Here is a 22,140-nt window from a genome sequence, read left to right as displayed (position 1 = left end):
ACACCTAAATCTCTCTCAATTGATTCAGAGTTTGGAGAATAAAGGAATGTGATTAATTAACCCTCTCAAAAATTAAGAAGAACGTAGCTCTGTGCTGGATCCACCCATCCTTTATATACTGTATTAGGTTATACGCAATTTTACTCACACAAAATTGTACTACAGCTTGTTTCATTAAATGTGATACCAAGTAAGTCCAGATGCATCAGTGTCTTATGGTAAGGTATCTTAAGAACTAGTAAACAAGTCATATGCCCTATGTAATAATATAATGCTAAAGCTAATCTGAGTACTGTGTAAGTTTTCTTATCTGGCTATATTTATAAAAAACTTATTTTAAATAAAGATAAAATAATTTTACAAATGGATCATTGATTAAACAGAAAAAAAATTAAAGAGTAATCACTGCTGTGCCCAACAGAATGTTCAGGCTTAAAATAAGACACGTTATATAGTACTGGTACCACATGATTTTCAACTAACAATAACTACATTAATTATAGCATACAAAATTAATGCCATCAGCCCAAAATTTGATCTGAACATACCTTAAAGTAGCAAGTTATAATTATGTTTATTGTCATCAGGATTCATCATTTACGGTGGTTAGGAATAAGGTAACTGGTCTGACATGTTTAATGCAGTGAAATTTCACAAGATCGTTTATGCCAGCTACTTCCTGACAATTATAATCTTGCTATAAAGTATAACATACATTCACTTGAAATAGGTAATGTTAAAAGTACAGATAAATTTAAATCTGGATGAGTGCCTGGGGGCTCAGTTGGTTAAGCATCCGACTTCGGCTCAGGTCATGATCTCACAATTCATGAGTTTGACCCCCACATAAGGCTCTGTGCTGACAGCTCAGATTCTGTGTCTCCCTCTCTCTCTGCTCCTGCCCTGCTCACACTCTGTTTCTCTCTCTCTCTCTTGAAAATAAATAAACATTAAAAAAATTTTAATAAAAAAATTAAGAAAAATTTAAATCTGGCAATGAAAACTCATTTATATTATATCAAAAGTGGATTCCCACATTTTACAGGAGAGAAAAACATATACCACTGTAGAATAGCTTGTTAAAAAATCACATACAATTGACACTGTAATAAGGATGTTTATGACTGACTAATTTAGAATTACAGTTGGAACATTTGCTCATAAAGAAGTTCAGAAATATTCCAGTATGACATCAACCACACTTTGTGAATTACCTTAAAGGTTCAGATCATGAGATATTTATAACAAAGCTCAAGAGGAGTATAGCTAAGAATCTTTCCATTTTGCTTATTTTGTTACAGTATGTTTAGGCAAGTAAATATAAAGATGATTACACATACTTAACAGAAGAAAACAACTTTATATATTGAGATTGGATTTTTAACACATTATTAAATACATAGGGAAAATGTGATGTTTACATACTGATATTGCAAAGGCAAAAGGCAAGAAAAATTGCACGAACTGTGCTTTGTATAGACACTATTGCTAATATATATTGAAGTACTTGTGTGTGGCGTGAAAAATAAATGGATTTAATAAGATGCTGAGATATTGAAAGACAAGATCTGATAACCATTCATAAAAATTGGCTTTAACTTGCCAGATTTCTAATAGTATTTGTATGAAATGAGAAGAAATGGCATTTATGTTTTTATATCACAGATCATTGCCAATACAGAGGCAACCTCCTGGTGTAGATATTTTAAATGCAATAAGAAATTACCATTTTGTTTGTTGTCAAACATCATTATGGTTGTCGAAGATCTCATAAATACATCATGGTTGCCTCAGTTGCCAAATTTTTCTGATTAGCTTAATAAACTGAAAAAGCTCAACATATATGGTATTGCAATGTAACTGTGTTTAAAACAGAAAATCAGATACAAACAATGAAATGAGAGGGTTTTTTTCCCAAATTTTAATTCCAGTGTAGTTAACATACCATGTTATATTCGTTTCAAGTGTACAATATAGTGATTCAACAATTCTATACATTACTCAGTGCTCGTCAAGATAAATGTACTCTTAATCAAATGAAAGCTTTTGACTCAACATAGAAGAAAGTAAATTCAACTTTTTAAACATTGAATTGTTAGTAATTCATTAAATAAATATTTATTAAGCACCTACTGTGTGCCAGGCATTAATCTAGCAGTTGAGGATATAGCTATAAACAGAAAGAAAATAGTCCCTGCGCTCATGGAGCCCAGAGTCTAGTGGCAGAAGCAGATAATAACTGCACACCGGTAAACAATATATTAGATGCTACTAAGTAGAATGGAGGAGGAATAAAGGAAGGTTGGGGGCACAGAGAATTCTGGGGGGAGGCAGTTGATACAGTATGGTCAGGGAATACCTGTGTGATAAAGTCTTCTTATCAGGAAGCAAAGAAGTGAACCACACGAATATCTAGAGTGATAGCATTTTAGGCAGCAGGAACAATGAATACAAAGTTTGGGCAGAAACACACTAGATTCTAGCTGGAGGGAGGGAGTGGGTGTCTGGGTAGGGGTAGGATCATAGAGATAACTTATATTCTGTTATGATGTGTTCACAAAATTTTCCTTTTATAATAAATGGAATGGGCATGCATCAGAAGGTTTGGGGTGGAGGTGTGCCATTACATGACTTATATTTAAAAGTATAATTTTGGCTGTTTTGTTAAGAATAAACTATAGAGATTAAGGGCAGGTCAGGGTGCCCATAGAGAAGGCCACCACAACAATCAAGGCAAGAGCTAACAATGGTGTGGACAGAATATTTGTGTTGGAAGTGATGGGAAGTTTTCAGACTCTGGACATATTTTGAAGACTTAAGCAACAGGATTGCTGAAGAGATATAAGCATGTATGACAAAAAGGAGTGAGAGAATGTTTCATCTGGTCAGCAGGAAGGATGGAGTTACTTTCTTTTTGAGAGAGAGAGAGAGAGTGCATGTGAGTGAGTAGGGGTGAGGCAGAGGGAGAGAGAGAGAGAGAGAGAGAGAATCTTAAGCAGGCTTCATGCTCAGTGAAGAGCCGGACATGGGACTCAGTCCCACAACCCTGAGATCATGACTGAGTCAAAATCAAGAGTCAACTGACTGAGCCACCCAGGCACCCCCCCCCCCCCGCCCCGACTTTTTTAGGATGGAAATACTTTTAAAGAGATAAGGAAGACTTTAGGAAAAATGGAGTCGGTGTGTTTATTTGTTTGTTTTGATGGTTGATACAGGATGGTAACACCTGGAGAGAGAAGAGAACATCTTCAATGAGTAGGCCTCAGGATGCTCCAATGCCTAGAAATCAGGGACATGAGAACTGACTATTGAGGGAAAGTGAGGCAGAGTGGTCAGTGAAGAGTATGGGACCAAGACAGGGTGATAGCCAAACAACCAGGCAGAGGAAGCACTTCCAGAAAGAGCGAGTGCCTACCCCAGCCAGATGCTGCTGTTGGTGCCAGCCCCATCCATTGTATCTGGCAACAGGGAGATCAGCAGGACCTATGTAAGGGCATTTGGTGAAAATTGTAAGGATGCAAGCTGGGTGACTAGGTTGAAAGAACTGGAAATGAGAATTCTGAGCAGTTTTATGGTACATAAAACAGGAAACAGAGTGTTGACTTGAAGTGGATGTCAGATTGAGGGAGAGAGTCAGAGACAGAGACTGATTTTTTTAAAGAATATATATGTATATGTACATATATGCAATATTTTTACATGATGATGGGAATGATACAGTATAGGAGAGAGGATGACTGCCAGTAAAATACTCTTGGGTAGATGAGAGGGGTGGGATTCAGGGCATCTGGGGTGGAACAGGCCTCAGACTGGAGTAGTGGGTAGTTCCTGCATGGGAGCAGGAAGGAAAACAATATTACCATGTAGCTACGAATTGCAGGTATGTTAGCAGACAAGAGCATGTCAATATTCTCTTCTGATTGCTTCTATTTTCTCCATGAAACAGAAAGTATGTTCATCCACTGAAAAGGAGGACAAGAAAGTAAGTGCCAGGAGTTTGAGGAGAGCTGGGATGTGGGCTGAGTTGTCCAGGGCAGTGACAGAGTGAACAGACTTGAGATCTGCAGTGAGATTATCATGTACACTCATGATCACGTTCATGAAGTTGAAATGAAATCAATTTGGTACGGCTGTGTGTTTCTATGTAGTCACTCTGTGGTTTGTGGTTGCTGAGAGCCAGACAGAGCCAGCTTCATGGTTTTGCTAGTAGAGTTCAATGAACAGAAGAAAGAAGAGCAAGAGAGGCATGGATTAATCCAGTGGATGACAACAACACATGGGGTTTACACTGGGCAAGAAGAGAAATGAAGATGTGAAGCAATAATTCCAAGTCAAGGTGATAGAGTATCAATGCACTGTGGGGTCAAAACCTCTCTCAGTTGAGATCCTGGAGGAAACCAGTCAGAAACACAGCAGGTGAGTGGTTTGAATGAGATATTGTGGAGAGGTTGCCATTGTTAATAAGGATGAAGTCTAAGGTGGTAGAAGTGGGAATGGATAAAAGGTAGGGTGAAGGACAAACCATTTAGAGGTGCAGAGGTCAAGGGATTATGAAGCAAATCATCAAGGAAATCATTTTTGTGAACATTAAAATCACCAAGGGTCACAACAGGAATAGTGTGGGATAGAGTAAATGTGGGCTAAGTGTTAAATGACAAGTGGGAATCTAGCCATCCTGTGGGAAAGACAGCCATCCTGTGGGAAAACTGTGGAGGATCCAGGTTTTAGTGAAAACAAGAAGGTGGAGGGGAGGAGTAAAAATGGTGGGGGAGTAGGAGAACCCCAAACCTCATACCTCGAACACAGCTAGATAGTTAAATCATTTTGAACACCCAAGAAATCAATCAGAAGTCTGTGAGAACAAAAACTGCAAGTCTACAAGTAGAAAAGAGACCATGTTTCAGAAGGTAGAGGGTGTGGAGAGTTGACTTGGGGGAGACAAAGCTGCAGTTAAGGCAGCAGGGAGGGAGCACTGTTTATGGAGGCTACCACAAAGTATTATAAGTAGAACACAAAATCTGAACTTTTAGAAGTCTGCTACTGTGGGGGGATGTGCCTGGCTTACAGGTGCTCAGGAGACAAAGCAGGGAGGAATCCCAGGAGTGGCAGCATGGTCTGAGTTGCAAGAAGGATAGGTGGTGCCAACATGCTGCACTGTTCCCACGCAGAGGAGTGGAGACACTGGCTGAGAGCAGCAAGCTGAGGCTTTCTGCTCTGTTTTACCATAAACTCTGAACTGCTGTGTGATTATGTGACCACTTTCCTGGCATGGGCTGGCAAGGCAAAAGCACGGTGAGACTGTCGCCCAGAGGAACAGTGCAGGTCCATCCCATGAGAGTCCCTAAAGTTTGGAGTTTTGAACTCAGTTGCACACCTGAGGAAAACAAAAAAAACCTCAGACCCAGGCAGTGCGAACGCAGGGTTCTCATGGAAACCAGGCAGGGACACAAAAGGGGTGACTGCTCTTCTGCGAGGGTACTCTGAAGACTGGGGAGGCATGGTCTTTCAACTCTGGGGCTAAAGAGTGGAGTGCTGCCATATTCATCCTGCTCATCAGGAGTAAAAGACTTGAGGGAGCAAAACAGCGCCACCTAGTGGAGGCTAGAGCCGCTTACACCAAGCCCTGCACCCCTGAGCCCTGGAGGCGAGTTTCTACTCCAGCAAGTCTACCTAAGAAACAGTGCAACAGACCTCTCCCCAGAAGACCAGCACAACTCACTGACACCAAGTCTACAGACCACTGAGTGCTGCAAAACTGCAGCTCTGGAGGAAATAGGATCTAGCTTCTTTTTTTCCTTTTGTTCTTTATTTTTTATTATTATTTTTTCATTTATTTCCTTACTTTTTCCAATTATTTTTAATTTTTTATTATTTCTAATTTATGTATATAATTTATATATATTATATACATATGTATGTTATACATTTACTTTTTGTTTATTTTCATTTAATTTTGTTTTTTTTTTTCATTTTTGGATCTAGATTCTTTTAACAAGCTGAACAAAACACACACAGGATCCAGGGGCCTTTTTGTTTGTATTCTTTGTGTTTTTCTTTCTTTCTTTCTTTCTTTCTTTCTTTCTTTCTTTCCTTCTCTTTCTTCTTTTCTTTTCTGGACAAAATGATGAGATAGAGAAATTCACCACAAAAGAAAGAACAGGAAGTAGAACCCTTAGACAGGGATTTAATCAATACAGATATAAGTAAGATGTCTGAACTAGAATTTAAAACAATGATTATGAGGATACTAGCTGGGCTTGAAAAAAGCAAAGAAGACACTAGAGAATCCCTTTCTACAGAGATAAAAAAACTAAAATCTAGTCAGGCCAAAATTAAAAATGCTATAACTGAGATGCTAACCCAACTGGATACCATAAAAATGAGACTGGTTGAAGGAGAGGAGTGAATTGGTGATATAGAAGATAAAATCATGGAAAATACTGAAGCTGAAAAGAAGAGGGAAAGAGAAGTAATGGATCATGAAGACAGACTTAGGGAACGCAGTGACTTATTAAAATGTAATAACATTCAAGGGTGCCTGGGTGGCTCAGTTGGTTAAACATCCGACTCTTGATTTTGGCCCAGGTCATGATCTTGCAGTTTGTGAAATCAAGCCCCACGTTGGGTTCTCCCCAGGTATGGATCCTGCTTGGGATTCTCTCTCCCTCTCTCCTGCCCTCCCCTACTGGTGAGCTCTTTCTCAAGATAAATAAATAAGTAAATAAATAAACATTAAAAAAGTAATAACATTCATATCATAGAAGTCCCAGAAGATGAAAAGAGAGAAAAAGGAGAAGAAGGTTTATTCTAACAAATTATAGCTGAAGATGTCTCTAAATCTGAGGAAGGACACAGACATCAAAATCCAAAAGCACAGAGAACTCCCATTAAATTCAACAAAAGCTGGCCAATGCCGAGGCATATCATAGTGAAACTCACAAAATAAATAGACAAAAGTGAATCCTGAAAGAAGCAAGGGGAAAAACTCCTCAACCTACAAAGGAAGATAAATCAAGATCACAGGGAAATATACTGCAACAAAGGCCTACATCAAACAGATAGAAACAAAGAGTGGACTCTTTGAAAGAATTAAGATCTGTTTACAGAAACTTGGCAGTCCAGAAGGCAGTGGCAGGATATATCCAATGTTGTGAATGGGAAAAAGATGGAGCAAAGAATCCTTTATCCTGCAAGCTGCTATCCAGAATAGAAGGAGAGATAAAGAGCTTCCCAAACAAAAACTAAAGGAGCTTGTGACCACTAAACCAGCCCTGCAAGAAATATTAAGAGGACTCCTTAATATCTAGTCAGGCCAAAATTAAAAATGAGTGAGTGGAGATAATAACTCCACAAGAAAAATAACTGAGTGGAGAAAAAAAGACAAAAAACAACAAAGTCTAGAGAGGATCAGAGAACATCACCAGAAACACCAACTTTACAGGTAACACAATGGCACTAAACTCATATCTTTCAATAATCACTCCAAATGTAAATGGACTAAATGCTCCAATCAAAAGTCAAAGGATATCGAAATGGATTTAAAAAAACAACAAGACCCATCTATCTGCTGCCTACAAGAGACTCATTTTAGACCTAAAGACACCTGCAGATTGAAAGTGAGGGGATGGAGAATCATCTATCATGCTAATAGATGTCAAAAGAAAGCCAGAGTAGCCATACTCATAACAGAAAAACTACATTTTAAAACAAAGACTGTAACAAGACATGAAAAAGGGCATTATATCATAATTAAGGAGTCTATCAATCAAGAAGATCTAACAATTATAAATACTTATGTCCTCAATTTGGAAGCAACCAGATATATAAATCAATTACTAACAACATAAAGAAATTCATTGATAAGAATAAAATAATACTAGGGGATTTTAACACCCCACTTACAGCAATGGACAGATAATCTAAGCAGAATTTCAGCAAGGAAACAATGGTTTTGAATGACACACTAGACTGGATGGACTTAACAATATATTCAGAACATTTCATCCTAAAGCAGAATACACCATGGAACATTCTCCAGAATAGATCACATACTGGGAGACAAATCAGTCCTCAACCAATGCAAAAAGACTGAGATGATACTTTGCATGTTTTCAGACAACAACAATTTTAAACTTGAAGTCAACCACAGAAAACAATTTTGAAATCCCTCAAATACATGGACATTAGAGAACAGCCTACTAAAAAATGAATGGGTTTACCAAGAAATTAAAGAAGAAATTAAAAAAAAAACACATGGAAGTGAATGAAAATGAAAACACGACAGTCCAAAACTTTGGGATGCAGCAAAAGCAGTCCCAGGAGGGAAATATATTGCAATAAAGGCCTACATCAAGAAGCAAGGAAGGTCTCAAGTACATAACCTAAACTTACACCTACAGGAGCCAAAAAAAGGAACAGCAAATAAAGCCTAATGCCAGTAGAAGAAAGGAAATAATAAAAATTAAAGCAGAAATAAATGAGATAGAAACAAAGAAAACAGTAGGACAGGTAAGTGAAACTAAGAGCGGGTTATTTGAAAGAATTAATAAATTGATAAAATCCTAGTCAGATTTATCAAAAAGAAAAGAGGAAGGACCAAATAGATAATATCATGAATGAAAGAGGATCTTTCTTGAAAAGAAAGAGCATCTATTCTTGATAAAATCCTTCAATAAAGTAGGGATGGAGGGAACATACCTCAATATCATAAAGTCCATATATGAAAGACCCATAGTTAATGTAATCCTCAATGGGAAAAAATGAAAAGTTTTTCTCCTATGAACAAGACAAAGATGTCCACTCTCACCATTACTATTTAATGAAGTACTGGAAGTCTTAGCCTCAGCAATTAGACAACAAAAAGAAATAAAATGCATCCAATGGGCAAAGAAGGCAAACTGTCGCTATTTGCAGAGGACTTGATATTCTATGAAGAAAACCCAAAATATTCCACAAAAAAATTGCTAGAACGAATACATGAATTCAGCAAAGTCACAGGATATAAAATCAATGTGTAGAAATCTATTTCATTTCTATTAACCAATATTAAGTAGGAGAAAAAGATATCAGGGAATTGATTCCATTTTCAATTACACCAAAACTGTAAGATACCTAGGAATAAACCCAACTAAATAAGTAAAATATCTGCACTCTGTAAACTATGAACACTTGTGAAAGAAATTGAAGAAGACACAAAGAAATGAAAAATAATTCTATGCTCATGGATTGGAAGAACAAAGGTTATTAAAATGTATGTACAACCCAAAGCAATCTACACATTTAATGCAATCCTTATCAAAATACCACCAGCATTCTTCACAGGGCTGGTACAAACAACCATAAAATTTGTATGGAACCACAAAAGACCCCAAATAGCCAAAGCCATTCTGAAAAAGGAAAACAAAACAAAACCAGAGTCATCACAATTCCGGATTTCAAGTTATATTATAAAGCTGTAGTCATAAAGACAACATGGTGCAGGTACAAAAACAGACACAGAGATCAATGGAACAGAATAGAAATCCAGAAATGGATTTCCACATGGCCAACTAATTTTTGACAAAGCAGGAAAGAATATCCAATGGAAAAAAAGAGTCTCTTCAACAAATGGTGTTGGGAAAACTGGACAGCAGCACACAGAATAATGAAACTGGATCACTTTCTTACACCATACACAAAAATAAATTCAAAATGGATGAAAGGCCTAAATGTGAGATAGCAAACCATTAAAATCTTAGAAGAAAACACAGGCAGAAATGTCTTTGACATTGGCCATAACAACTTCGAACTAGACACATCTCCTGAGGAAAGAAAACCAAAAATAAAAATGTACTATTGGAACTTCATCAAGATAAAAACCTTCTGCACAGCGAAGGAAACAATCAGCAAAACTAAAAGGCAACCTACAGAATGGGAGAAGATATTTACAAATGACATATCAGATAAAGGGTTAGTGTCCAAAACCTATAAAGAACTTATCAAACTCAACACACAAAAACAAATAATCCAGTCGAGAAATGGGCAGAAGAGGGGTGCCGGGGTGGCAGCCAGTTAAGTGTCTGACTCTGGGTTTCAGCTCAGGTCATGATCTCACGGTTTGTTCAAGCCCCGCATCAGGCTCTGTGCTGTCAATGTGGAGCCTGATTGGGATTTTCTCTCTCTCCCTCTTTCTCTGGCCCTACCCTGCTTGTTCTCTCTCTCTCTCTCTCTCTCTCTCTCTCTCTCTCTCTCTCTCAAAATAAATAAATACCTTTAACAAATGGGCAGAATACATGAATAGACATTTTCCCAAAGAAGAAGACATCCAGAAACCTAACAGAGACATGAAAAGATGCTCAACATCACTCATCAACAGGGAAATACAAATAAAAACCTCAATGAGGTACCGCCTCACACCTGTCAGAATGGCACAAGAAACAACAGCAGGTGTTGGCAAGGATGTGGAGAAAGGGGAACCCTCTTGCATTATTAGTGGGAATGCAAACTGGTGTAGCCACTCTGGAGAACAGAGGTTCCTCACAAAACTAAAAATAGAACTACCTTATGATCCAGCAATTTCACTACTAGGTATTTACCCAAAGGATAAAAAAATACAGATTTGAAGGGGTACATGCATCCCAATGTTTATGGCAGCACCGTCAACAATAGCCAAACTATGGAGAGTCCAAAAGTCCATCAGCTGATAAATGGATAAAGAAGATTTGGTATGTATATACACAATGGATTATTATTCAGCATCAAAAGAATGGAATCTTGCCATTTGCAATGACGTGAGCTTGCAATGTATTATGCTAGAATGTATTATGCTAAGCAAAATAAGCCAATCAGAGAAAGACAAAGACCATATGATTTTACTCATGTGTGGAATTTAAGAAACAAAACAGATGAACATATGGGAAAGGGGAAAAAAGAGGAAAGAGGGAAACAAACCACGGGAGAATCTCAATGATAGAGAAGCAAAAGGAGGGTTGATGGATGGAGGTGGGTATGAAATGGACTAGATGGGTGATGGGTATTAATTAAGGAGGGCACTTGTGATGAGCACTGTGTGTTGTATGTAAGGGATTAATCACCGAATTCTACTCCTGAAACCAATATTGCATCGTACATTAACTAACTAAAATTTAAATAAAAAGAAAAAGAAAAAGAAAAAGAGAGAAGGTGGAGGGGCCTTGAGAGAAGCATTGCCTGGAAATGCATTTTGCTTATGTAGAACCATGAGTCTCTGAGGGCTCTGGGGGAAGTCTGGGGTGCTGGTAGAGGATGGAAGATGGGGTCCCATTAGGGAACACGTGACCTGTGAGTTTCAGTCACACACATCTAGTGTGACTGAAACAGGTGGGCAGAGAGGGTGTGATGGGGTCAGTGCCAAGAGTCCTCCAGACAGAGTGGAGTAGAAGGCCATCAGCTCCGGGGAGCAGTACCCTGCCTCCCCACTGCCTCCACTGCCACCATTCCTGCTGGTTGCGACTGAATTTCTTTCAAGGAGTAAGAACTAAGGACCAAGGATTCTTAGAGTGTCAAGAACATTATTGTGGATTATTCATACTGTTCTATACCCCTAAGTATTATATCAAATACTACTGCATCACACCATACCATATCATATATATTTTTCTACTCAACAACACTTACTTGCATTGTCTGACATACTAAATTTAGTTTGCTTTTGACTTCACACTTTCCAGTTAAAGAATGTGAGCAGGTCTGACAGTCTATGATTCTTTTTTCAAATGATGGTATTAGTCCAATTGAAAAAATAGGCTGAAATTGAAAATGGATCTATTGAAAACAAAACAAAGAAAGAAACAAACACCGACAACTGTTGGTGCTAGCTGATAGGGGAAACCCCTGGGTTGAGCAGTACATGGTCTGCGCAACTCTGAGCAGAGGCCCTGGTTACTATTTGCAAAGCAGCAATTATGATTTCACCAATCCTGTCCAACCAGATAAAAAATCCAGAAGTAGAGTGGATGCTAAAACCAATTATAGGGTTGCAACCATCATCTGCAATCCATTAATTAATTTTTTGTGTATTCATCAAAATAGCCAAATTTCTCTAAATTGATTAACTGATGCAAATTTTAATGTGAAAAACCTAAATGAATAGATAAACCCTTGTCTGTTTTATATATAATGACTCCAATGTAAGATTTTATTTGAAAAATGGTTGCAGTTGTTAAAATATTGAAAGCTTCCAAAGAATATTAGAGATTCCACGTTACACCAATAGGGATTGTATTTTTAAAATTTGCAAGTAATATTTTTCTTTATAAATATTATAAACAATATAAGTTTCATTGTGATATTAATGACATTTATATTATTTTTTATTTTAACATGCCATCTGCGTTTTAAGAAAATAACATGCCTAATCAGAGAAAGCCAGAAAGTCACCGACAAATTGATTATCTGAGCTGGTTACACATGACCTATAACTTGGGTATTAATTCACATATGGAATTTCTGGTTAATCTCTGCCTTGATGTTTATTGTCTAAAGAATGGGAATAGTCATTAATATTATTTATCTTATTTTACAGTATTAGTGTATACTTGAGATACTATTCAATATTATTAAATATTGGGTAAATTACTATACAAATATATCGCCTTTGAAGTGTTACTGAGAAAATAAATTTGTGGGATCTTTGTTTTTTTTTCTCTACTTTAATGCAAAAAGGTGTTATGTGTATTTCCTGAACAAAATTAAATGAATTCTTCCATTATTAAATTAAAAATATTACATATGCCATGTTCTAATAATTTGGAGAAACGTAGTCCAGAGCAACATTCATCAAAACTCCATCAGTAAACAACACATGTGTGTTAATTTATTAATGAATTCTATACACATATTACTGTATTAATTTTAAGTACAATATAAAACAAAACAAAAAATAAAAATTTACAAGATGATAATAATTAGAAATATTTCCTTTGAGTCACATTGGACACCCTTCAGTGTTGTGTAGTTTTGTTTTGTTTTTGTTTTTTTTTTTTTTTTGAGACGACATTTGGTTTAAATGGAAACAGAGCATCAATTTTCAGAGCTAAACCCCCTGCCTGCCCCTGGAGCCAACAGGTAGTGTGGTCCCTGAAGAATGAGGTGTTGGTACCTACTAGACCACAAGAGGGCAGTGATGGAAAGACCACAGTATCTGGAGGCAGATCCCGGTACAAGCCAGTGGTGTGGCTCTGAGCCTTGTCTTAGACATCTGAAAATGGAAACAACACCATCACTAATGACAGCACATACTAGGTTGGTTTAGTTTAAAGATTAAATGAGATAATGTATTTGGAAATTGTTTCTAAATTGTAAACTACTGTATAAAATGTTATTTTTAAAAAAATTAGAGGACATTGATCTCTTGTGTTTTGTTTGATGTATGTATGTTCACATTTCTCTTTTGTTCTGTCTGGCATTTTTCTGGCTTATTTTCCTTTTCTGGTATTTTTCTTCTCTGTCTCTCGGTGTTTCTGTCTCCTTGACTGGCCATGTCTCGCAATACTTGCTAACCCTGTGTTGACATTCTGCTAGAAGCTAAACATGTACTATGTTATGCAGCCCTCACAACAACTTTATGAAAGAGTACTGTCTCTCTTCATTTCACTGTATGGAAACTTGAGGTTAAGCAATTTGTTCCAGGTCACAGAGCTGGTAAATTATAGAGGTGAGGTTTAAGTCCAGGTTAGTTGACTGCAGCAGGGGATGCAATCATGGGAAAGAAACCAACTATTAAGTTAGACAAAGGAGATTCAATATAAGAATTATTAATAATAATAAAAGAAAAAGTAACTACAAGGGAAAGGCTAATGGAGAGTACCACAGAGGGACAAACCTGGAAGGGGTCCATACGATTGGAAAGGAGTGGTTCAGCCATCAACTAGCACAGGAGTTGTCTGGTCTAGCCAAACAGGAGCTGGTCTGAAGTTGCTGGAACAGAGCCCACCTTCTCAGGTGCAGCGTGAGACGGGGAGGGGACATCAGGAACCCACAGTGGCCTGTGTGTGAGATGGGAGCATGGGCCACATTGGGGTAGAAGGCCTTCAAAGCAACCAGCAGCAGGGATGCCCAGTAGGGGAGCACCAGCTTTATGGACAACCCCCACCCCACCCTCACATAGGAGCCTGTGCATGGTCCAACCCTGTGGGAATTTTGGTTTCAGGGTTAAGAGGCCTGTGGAAAGGTCACCCTCATGCAGAAGCTGCAAGGTGGCAGAGGATCCTATTCTGGGTCCATGGCTGGGCAGGTGCCGTCAGATGTCTTCACACACACCTGTATCTGCCTGTGTGTCCTCTGAAAGGGAATCTGCAGGAAGCTTCTCCCCCTTGCAGTGTCTCTCCAGTGCCCTCTACGGGAAAGATTTACCATCTGCTCACTTCAGAGGAGGCATGTTCAAGAGGACTGCGTTCTTTATCACAGATCTTCTACTAAAGGGTGCACTTGGAGCTGAAAGGTAATAAATGGACAACAGGCATACTGGCATGCATGCTTTCTCTGTCTCTCACAGACACTCACACCTACATCCACATACTCATACTCACACTCACACATACACACACACTCACTCACACACGTGCACTCACAGTGCTCTCACAGACACCCACACCTACACCCACACGCTCATACGCACACTCACACACTCATATGCATACACACTCACACACGTGCATTCACTGTGCCACAGTGACTTTTGTTTCTCTGACAAATGGATTACATCTCTGTCCTGGAAGGATTATTCACTGGGGACAGTAACTGTAATTCATATGACAGTAAATCAACTCTGGAGGAAATGCCGTTCACATTTCAGGACTATAAGGATGGCTGTGTTTTCCATCAGGGCCAGGAAAGCTGAGCCTTAAACTGGACTTTGCACAGCTGTGTATGGACACAAATTACTTGGGCATTCTCACACTGTGTCATGACCCTGAAGGCCTCCTGAATTCTTGCTAATGGTGAGGCATTAAGGGGGGAAGGGGAGAGGGGCAACTACGGTTACATTCAGGAGTAGTTCTTCTGATTTCCAATTGCAGTTTGGACCTAACGTGTCAGAGTGAGGTTGTGAAAAGGATGTGAAACTTCTACTCCCTGAAAGCAGAATCATAACAGGAGGTCTTTCCAGATCTCAGCAGGGGACAGAGAAGGGCTTGAGTTCAAGGCTGCAGCTTTAGTTTTGCTTCCACTCATACAGTGAGACTTAGGAGGCATCCCTTGATCATGCCATCCTGGCCTGCTACACACCACAGCAAGCTGATGCATGTTGTACACAGACTGTTCAGGATACTGTGGAACAGAAATGGCCCTGAACATGTTCTGATCTTGGTGCCACTGACCCCCAAGGCAAGGAATTTACTAAATGGACCCCGGGTGGTTCCAGAATGTATACATGGCTTAGAGACAGCAATCGGGATGGGTGGAAAGAGAAGCCAGGGGATTTGCCTAAAAGCTTTTTTGCATAGCAAGCACATTCCTTTTTGCTTATAGTTCTATACAAAGAAAAAGTTCACTAGCTGTGTTTCAATTCAGTCTTATACAAGATATCAAATATGGCCATTGCCCATAATAAATCCAAAGACCCCTCAGCAGAAGCACAAACACTTGTGAGGGAGATGATTGAGTCCTTACCCTGAAAGGTCTGCTCCCTGGAAAACACACATTCCCCAATCTAAGGCCTGTGAGACAGGACTATGACACATGTGGCTCAGCTTAGCCTGTCAAGGCCCAAGAAGTATCTGAGATGAACAGTATTCAGCGTGGTGGACAAAGAAGAGGCAGATATTGGGACAACTGGCCATCTCTGGTGGGAGCCTGTGAACCCAGCAAAAGCAAACAATGCACTCCCCTTTGTGGCCGCTGTCCACAGCAATCTCAGAGAAAGCGCTACCACAGAGCCTCTCTGCTCCACCTGTCAGTGATATTTCAGCCTTCGCCGGCTCTACCCTTGCTAATTCAGTTCCTGGAATTGTGTGACCCAGAGTCTGTACAGGAAGTAATGCTCTGTTTCTTGACTGGGTGGTGTTCGTGCAGACTCTCAATGTATGAATGCTATAGTTCAATAAAACAACTTTAAAATACTATACACACATGTGTACAATAAACATAAAAATGGCCAGGAAACATTGTATGTGTGTATAGTATAATGTATGTATAGTGCATCATATGCATAGTATATTGCATGTACTTGAAAAGTGCTCCTGTGGGAAAGAAAAGAGAACCATATAAAGGTGAATGGAGTGAGGGAAACGGTGGCTAACTGTAATTTTAAATGGAAAGATCAGGGTATAACACATCATTTGGAAAGTGACATACAAGCGAGGACTTAGAGGAGGTGAGGGTGTTAGTCAAGAAGACACCACAGGGAAGAAAGTCTGAGCCAGCACAAAGGGCCTTTGGATGTGCTTGTGTGTGTTTGTGCTGAGCTAGATGAGAGGAATATCAAAATGAATAAAATGGGAGTCCTTGCCCCCCAAGGACTCCTTGATTCTGTGTTGCCCTCGATTCTCCTGTTTAAAACCCCTTGAAGACTGGGAGCCCCAGGGCTGCTCAGTAGGCGAAGTGTCCAACTTCAACTCAGGTCATGACCTCACAGTTTATGAGTTCCAGCCCCGCATTGGGCTCTGTGCTGTCATCGCTGAGACCGCTGAACCTGCTGAGCCTGCTGAGCTAGCCTAGGATCCTCTGTCTCCCTCTCTCTCTGCCCCTCTTCTGCTCATTGTCTCTGTCTCTCAAAAATAAATAAACATTTAAAAAAAGACCCTCAAAGTCTCCCCAGACCCCCAGGATAAAGCCTAAGCTCTCATGGTGTACAGACTGTCATCAATACAGGCTGTACCCGTTTTTGTGGCTTACTGGACCTCTTCTCCTTTCTCCCCAGGCTGTCCAGCCACACTAGGCTCCTCCCACAGCTCATCAGTGCTGGTGCACCTGAGTCTAAACACCTTTTCACATGTACCTCCATGCCCCACTTCAAAACATACTCTTTCCAGAAAGCATTCCCTATCCCAAGCTTGGCCCCATGTGTTCCTGTGACACCCAGGGCTTACCTTCACATCATTCTTATGGTATAGGACTGACACTTTTTTTTGTCTCTATACTGAATTGGAAGAGCATTGGGCATGTGAACTATATCTTATTGAACTTACACACTTCATGTTTAGGACAGAGCCTGGCAGATAGTGGCGAGTTTATACAAATGTGACATTTAGGTTTCCTTTTTAGGTGATTGAATGATTTTAGATTAACTACAGACCTCCCTTTGTCCTTCAGGAGAGAAAAACACAAGAGGATTTGAGCGGTCCTACCAGCAGGGCATGCTGGTGGATCAGTCACAGTCACGGAATCTTGGGGGAAGAATGACTGTGTCACAGAGGCTTAGAACCTCAGAATCTAGGAGGGAAGAGAAACCATTTGGCATCTCACAGTCATGGACTCACTAGGCTGCTGAGGGGAGGTCATATCTGCTGGAACCAGTCCAGAGAAGACCGTTTTTCTGAGGGGTCAAAAATGACCATCATAAATTGAGAAGAAACTGAAGAGAAGTAGCCAAAACAGGTAACCCAGAGAAAGTTTGTTTCTTTGGGTCCTTTCTTCATGTCATTTCTCACTTGTTGAAGCCCACATCATGTCATTCATTGTGCTAAACACTGAGAATAGTGGCAAGCAGGAAGCACAGATATCTGTGCTCAGGAAGCAAACAGACTAGAAAAGTCAGATAATGAGGGAAACCACAAGTGTGTGAGAATGTAACAAGAAGTGAAGGGACCCCCCCCCCCCAAGGAAGTTACATGGCGGCATCACCCCTTTGGGCTAGGGAAGTTTTCCTCAAGGGGACGATGTTGAAGTTAAGATTCACATGTAGTGAGGGGATGGGGTGGGGCTGGTGGGCGGAGATCAAATAGAAGCCAGCCTTGCCATTGTCCAGACAACAAGGCAGTAGCTCAGGTAGCTCAGGAGGTAGGGACCTGAGACTACTCCTTGCCCTCCCAATGCCGCAGTGCAGAAGACTGATTTCTCACTTCCTCTTCATCTGTGACATGGCAACCTTCCCCCATTCAGGACCTGTTCCCAGGGACTGTCCTTAGGGGATGGGCTCAGCAGGGATGTCTGTGGGGGAAGCTAGGGGAACCCCTGGCCAAGAGCTCTGGGTGCCCTCTGGCGACCAAGATAAGAATTGATTTTGTAGAAATAGCCCAGCTGGGACTTGAAAGCATAGAGCCTGACAAACAGGCTGGCCTTCCAGAAAGGAAGCTCCAAACTGTCAATTCGGGAGCACTGCCCTTCAGAGGACAAAGGTAAACCATAGACACAGAAGAGGAGAAAGAGAGAGAGAGATAGAGAGGGGCAGAGAGAAGAAGTCATAAAGGAGGCAAAAACATTCACAAAAGCAACAGAAAATGAGAAAGGGGCTCCCTCCTCCTTTTCGACCTCTCAGATCCTGAACTCGGGTTTGGCCCCTAGGGGACAGGTGTAGATAGAGAGGATAGATAGCAGGCTCCCTGCACACGCACACCCTGCTGTGGCTGCTGGTGCCCAAGCACACACACAGACTTTACTCCAAACAGCTCCCAAAGCTCTGTCTCTGAGGAGACAGAGAGCAAAACTCCTGTGGCCTTTTACTCCCCTCCTTTTCCCCACTTTTATGCTGATGACTGTTTTGTGTTCATTTTCTGTGTGTCTCCCTTGCTCTGCCTCTTCCTTCCTTTTCCCTTCCAGGCAAGTCAGGGCATCCACAGGTCTCTGCCACTTCAGCTTCTTTTGGCATCTCTTGAGCTGGAAGGAGGGACTGTGTCACTTGTCCCCACTCCCACCCCTTAGGACTCCTGGTCCAGCTGTCATCTTAAAACTAAGTAGAAAACTCTTCCTGAATGACAGAATGAATTCCTGAGAGATAGGGAGGCAGAGAGTCACAAACAAATTGAGGCCAACACCCTCCTCCCACAGTCACTTTCCCCTCATGGGTGAGAGCCTGCCGCTGACCCAGTTCAGACTGTAGCCAAATGACCAAGGACTTGGGAGTGTGGAGGGTGTAGACCCAGTGGTGGGGGCCCTTGCAACGTGATCCTCCTCAAATTTCTTTCACGTCTGCTGCTCTAGTTCAGGAGATTCATAACATAGTGGATTCCAAAGGGTAGTGGCCACAGTCTGTCCCTCAGCAGCAAGGAACACAGTGACAGTTGCCTCAGGCACACCCCAAGGGTTCTTTCCCACAGAGGAACTCCAAGATGAAGCTCTGTTGGTTCCAAAAGTTGAGGTGCGGAGAGCTTAGACTGGGGCAGCACACAGATTGTCACTTTGAAAGTTACTGTTTTCAGTGGGTGGACGTGTCTGCCATGCCTGGCTCAGTGGGAGGCCGCTTGTACACATGAGCAGACTGGGGTGGATTTGCAGATGAAAAGGGTTGAGACTGCCAGCCTGACACCTATCATCTGAGGCCACCAAGGCCCTGTGTCTGCAGTAAAGTAGGTCATCTTCAGGTGTCAGAAGGACCACCTGATTTGAGAGTCCTGCGCATTTTCAGTGAACAGAAGCAGTCTTGGCAAGGAGGGGATGATACAGCTTTCTGCCCCACTCTGGTAACCCTCAGGAAGTCTTTGATGTGAGGGGAATTTTTAGGGGGATGGAGTTCCCCCATCCTCAGAACATAGAAAAGAACAGAACAAAAAGATGAAAGATATGGCTTTCAAAGTATCAAGTGGAGTATTTGGAGCAGGGCAGGGAAGGGCAGGAATGAGATGGAGAAGGCCCATGGGCAGGAGGCAATGAGGCCAGAGCAGAAACAAGCTCCCTGTGAGCTGCTCACACATGCTCCAGTGTTAGAGCCTAATGAACAAGTCCACAGAAATTTCTGCTTGGTCCAGCCACACGGCCGTTGTCAGAAACCTCAAGTCCTGCTGTCCTTGTGCCTGTGCTTCTGCACACACACACCAGATGCATGAGTGTGTGTGCCTCGTGGAAAGCCCATAGCAGGAATTGGTTCAGTTTAAAAAACCCGTGTAGGCTAGAGGCTTATCCGTGAGTGCTGGAGGCCAGACGGCAGTGGCAGCTTTACCTCAGCAGCTGTCACGCCTATCGTCCTCCACCCAGGAGGCCAGGCTCTCACAGACTTGGCACCTCCCAGTGTGGGCGTATAGCCTGTGGGATGTACCTGACTGGAGGCACATGCTCATTCCCCCTTCTTCCTTGTCTGCCTCAAGTCTAGGTGACTCCCCAGGTCCCTCTGCCTTCTGACTCCTGGCCACTTCTAGACCCTCTGTCCTGCTCTGGGGCCTTGACAGCAGCTTTTATCCACGTGCTATTGGGGAGGTGGGGCAAAAACCAGGGTGTGGGGGTGGGAGGAGAAGGGGCAGCTATAGAGCCACATATTAGGACTGAGACCCTGGGAGCTGTTCAGGGGCACTTGGATTTCCTGGGTTGGGTGGGTGAGGCACAAAGACAGGATTGTCTTGAAATTTCCCACTCCTAAAAGAACTAGGAAATTACACGAGTCCTGAATGGTTGAGTCTGAGGATATCTATAAAGTCTCATTTGGCTTCATTATCACTGACACCTATGCCAAGAGATAGCGCCCAGAGGTGAAGAAGTGCTCTGTGACTTCCCCAGGGCCCAGGTGTTATGGAGGCTGGCTTGGACTCAGCTGAGATCTCAGATGCCCAGTACCAGAACCCCTCCTCTCCATTTCCTGTCACTGAAGCCCCCCACCCTGGCAGCTGGCTTCCTACCTGCTGAGACATGGGAGAAGGTGGTGCATTCCAGAAGGGTGTGATGGGAGGTCACACAAGGTGCAAGACTCCTGATGCCCCTGGGTCTCTGGGTGCCACATTTGACACCAGAACAAGCATGGTCTCTGAGCTGGGTCAGAGTCCAGCTTGGATCCACTTACAGCAGCTGACGTAGACCTCCAAGACCCAGTTGTCCTAATATGGAAAATGGGCAAAAATGCTGACCTCTTAGGCTGGCTGTGGTCATTCATGAGACAATGTCTGGGAAGTGCCTGACTTTAGACTTGAACTCAGGCTACTAAGTGTCACACTATTCTTCATTAACTGAGACACCTTAGGCAACTTTCTTACATGTTCTGGTCTTTGCATTTCCATATGGATAATGACCACCTGGTGAGCAACCAGCGCATTGACACATGGAAAGGCACAGAACTGAGGGGTTGACTTGTGTCCTTTGAAGCATCCAACCCTGCCTTCCCAGCCTGGTCTCAGTTTTCACTCTGGGGATGGATGCACTTGGGGGTCAGAGAAGAGGGAGTGAAAGCAGTCAGCCAGCTGTCCTTCTGACAATGTTCTTCTCTTTTTCCTAGGACCTTCAAAACTCCAGAAGATGTGTGACCAGCCAAAATGCAATTTGTGCGGCCAGTCAAAATCCCCGTGCTGCCCACCCAAATCTCCAGGGTGCCCACAGAAGCCCCCATGCTGCCCACAAAAGTCCCCATGCTGCCCGAAAAAGTCTCCATGCTGCGTTCAGCCCAAGTGCTGCTGTCTAGAACCCAAGCCTGAGTGCACTTGCCTTATTAAGAACTCTGAGCCCACATCACCCCAAACTCAGAACAAGAGCTCCCAAACCCAAGAGCAGCCCCAAAGTCCAAAACAGGTGCCCAAGCCAGGTGTGTTGGGGCAAAAGAAGCCAAACAAGTAGAGGAGTCATGTCCATCACCTGGTGGGGTCAGGCGAAGCCTACATTTAGAAAAGCTGTTTCTCACTGACCACCATTTACTCCCAAGCAGAAGTCCCTATTTGCCTTCACAGCTCCCTACCCTGGGGAGGCCCCCAAATGAAACGGAAGTCTGAAGAAGCTAGAATCGTCTTTCCTAGTGATCCTGACATTAGCTAGCACAAAAATAAAAGAGCATTAAAAAGAACGTCACTCTTTTTCTCCTTAATCTGTGAAACCATGTCACCCATCTAGTTGTAGTCCATGAAAATGTTCTGGAAATGTCATGCGAACCAGAGCCTGGAAGCACAAAGCCTCTGCCTGGCAGAGTTAGGGTGACTCATTCATCCTATTGGTTGGTTGTTTGTTTTGAGACAGAAACAGAACGCACAAACAGGGGAGGGGAAGAGAGAGGGAGAGAGAATCCCAAGCAGGCTCTACACTCTCAGCACAGAGCCTGATGTGGGGCTGGATCCCATA

This window comes from Panthera onca, chromosome C1 (assembly GCF_046562875.1).
Source record: "Panthera onca isolate mPanOnc1 chromosome C1, mPanOnc1 haplotype 2, whole genome shotgun sequence".
NCBI classification, from domain to species: Eukaryota; Metazoa; Chordata; class Mammalia; order Carnivora; family Felidae; genus Panthera; species Panthera onca.
This window is presented reverse-complemented; position numbering follows the sequence as displayed.